Raw genomic sequence first — 3,407 nt, forward strand, 5'->3', positions numbered from 1 at the left:
AGTATATATTAATATTTCTAAAAAATGTCTAAAAAAGTCCACAATACTATTATCACATTTTAAAAAAATGACAATAATTCCTTAATAGCATCAAATACCACCAACTGTGTTCAAATTTTCCCCTAATTGTTTCATTTTTTAAAATGTGTGTTTGAATAAGGATTTAAATAAGTTTTATGATTATATTGGGTGATTTGGGTTAAAAAAATTTTAAATTATAGTTATATTTAATGCAAATTTCATGATTTCAGCATATAATTAGGTAGTATTAATTACATTCACAGTGTTATACAACCATCACCACTGTTACCAAAACTTTTACATGTAGGTGGTTTGAATCTTAAGTATCCTTTAATTTATAAGTTTTCCCTTTCCCCTTCTCTGTCTTCCTTGCAATTTATTTGTTGAAAAAATCAGCCCATTTCTACTATACAGTTTCCCACAATCTGGAATTTACAATTTTCACAACTGTGGTATATTTAACATGTTCCTCTGACCCCTGTATTTCCTGTACACTGGTTTTTGGATCTAGAGGTTTAATTAGATTCAGGTTATTTATTTATTCTTTTTGGTACAACTACTTCACAAGGGGTTTCATGGATTTCCATTAGGCAGCATATAATGTCTGGTTGTTTCTCTTTTTGTGATCTTAGCAGCCATTTATGATTACTGCCTAGATTCTTTACTTTTTAGGGCATAAAATGGTGATATTCAAATTCCGTTATTTCTTCTTAGTGGCTAAAATACTTCCACAGAGGAAAGAGGTACATAATACTCCCTTGCATGGATATTTACTCAATCACTCTAAACAGAGTATTTCATAAGTTATAACACCCTACTTACCAAACAGAATTTTATTTTATTGTGATTTGTTTTCAAACAAAAGAGAGTTTTTTTGTGGTGTTGTTGCTGTTTGTTTTTTATTCTCATAAAGAGTACACAATATGCTCAAGACTAAAGTAGCATTTGAGAAAAAGTTAAAAACTATTTCTATATGATAATGTAAGTAAAATCTTCACTTTCCAAAATCATCTGTTAGTAAAATATCCCTTTTGCTAAAAGGTACTCAGGAATCTATAATATGAAAAGAAAGCAATCTTGGTATGGACAAGCAATTTCAGTTTTATTTTCTTCCAATGAAGAGTACTGAGGGCTGGGGAGAGCCTCCCTTTCATGTGCTCTTCTGGTTCTTTTTTAATGCATGAATCTAAAATTAAGCACAGTGCTTTTTTTGGTGATAGTACATGCCAGGATGGCATAGCAGAACATTTTCCTTTGAGCAACACTGAGACACATCTGTTCAAATCAGTTACCAACTCAATTGACTCATTTAGCAGGGATATGGAATTCAAAAGTCATCATATTGATTGAACCACCTAATCCCTTTGCCACTAAAAATATTAATTAAGCCCCTCTTTTTATTCCCCTCCATAGCATCTATAAACTCACACCCAGCATTTTGTGAAACTTCTGCATGCTGGGAATTATAGCAGGTGAAAGATCATGTACCAAACAGTTCTTCAGCACACTGGGGGTCAAAGAGAGTGAGGTATTTTTCAAGTTATTTTTAGTAAAAATCCTGACACTTGTTACTCATCAGCTTATTGCCATCTTAATTTATATAAAATTAATAAATTTTTGAAATTTGGGGGGATTCTCTCTCTCTCTGTAAAGAGACCAAAAGACTAAACTAGCAATTCACAAGAATATTTGATGGTATAATATAGTTTTATGTCAGGAAAAAAAATCTCTTGTCCTCTTAGTAAAAATGAAAAAAAGCAAAGCTCAACTAAATTAGCATGGCTTGTAGGAAAATTATTTCAAAAGCCCACTTTCCAAATCAAATAGTGAATGTGGGGAGCATGCTATTTGTGTTTACTAAATGCAACTTATGTGTTGTTTTGGTACTCCATGGTTGTGAAATAAATTACTTCAAAACTTAGTGGCTCAAAACAACTCCCATTTATTGTCTCGCAGTTACTGTGGGTCAAAAGTCCAGGAGTGGCTCAACTGGGGGAACTGGCTCAGGGTCTCTCATGAGCTGCCATGAGGCTGGAGCTGTGGCACATTCAAGTTCGCTCACGTGGCTGTTGGCAGGACTCAGAGGTTCCAAAGAGAGTGAGAGGGAGCATCAGTTACAGAAGCCACAGGAGTGACATTCTATCACGTCTCCTTAGAAAACATGCAATACGTCCAGCGTACCCTCAAGGGGAGGGGATTACACAAGAGCACAAATACCAGGAAGCAAGGGTCACTGGGGGCCATCTAGAAGGCTGCCTACTGAGGTTTGTTCCTTTTATTTTATTTTAATTTAATTTAATTTCAGAATACTATGGGGTACAAATGTTTTGGTTACATGAATTGCTTTTGTACAGTTAGAGTCAAAGTTATAAGTGTGTCCATCACCCATAGAATGTGCATTGTACCCATCAGGTGTGAATTTACCCCTCCCTCCTGCTTGATTTTGGTTTGTTCATTTTAAATGTAAATTGTTTTAATGGAAAATACATTCTCATGGTTAAAAATTCAAAATGTACAATGGGGTATATAGTAAGACGTCTTCCTCATACCCCTGCCAGCCAGTCCCCTCCTTGAGCAAATCATTACCATTTTCCCATGTATTCCTTTCAGACACATTCTGTTAAATATCCGGGCGAGAAAGTAGGATTCCAGAGGGTGCAAGCAGAAAGCCACTTGAATCTTCTTGGTAACTCTTCCCCACCCCTTGGATGAAATCTCAAGTGGGTACTTTTACTTTTCTGCTCCCTCTCAGATAATGAGTCTTCCAGTCTTTCTCAGTCACAACATAGCTTTGTTACGGAAATAAAATATCTTGTCCTGAGTAACGGTCAAACTTGGGACTTTGAGGTCAAAGCTTCTCCCCTTCCTTAGCGTGGGCCTGCTTGGGGGTGGGGGGCGGTGGAGGTGTGCAATGGAGAAAAGGTGGAGGCCTGGTGGTCAGCTTCTCTGCTTCTCTGTTTTGTGCTTCTTCCCTTTGTCTTCTGCCTCTTTCTGTCCCACTAGGTTGCCTTTGTCTGTCTCTTTTAGGGTTGGGGGATGGGAAGTGGGTGAACAGAGGTAAAGAGCTCTTTTTTTCAGTTTCAGCTCTTTTGGCTTCTTCATTGATTTCCTCATGAAAAAACATTCAAGTCCAGCCTTCTCGGTGTTTGCACGTTCTCTCCTTCATTACCACTCGCCGCCAAGGGTACGCTGGTAGCCGCTTGGCGCTGGGGTCATTCAGCCCTGGCAGGAGGCCTCGCGGGCAAGGCACCCTCCAAGACAGCTCGGGAGGGCTGGCTTTGCCTCCCTCTCATCCTCCCTCTGGTCCTGGGAAATCACACGCACCCACTGTGATAGCCTAGACTCTTTGGAAAACTGGTAAAGACTGTCTTTCTCCTTGAGGGTAT

Source organism: Eulemur rufifrons, chromosome 7, assembly GCF_041146395.1.
Source record: "Eulemur rufifrons isolate Redbay chromosome 7, OSU_ERuf_1, whole genome shotgun sequence".
Classification (NCBI taxonomy): domain Eukaryota; kingdom Metazoa; phylum Chordata; class Mammalia; order Primates; family Lemuridae; genus Eulemur; species Eulemur rufifrons.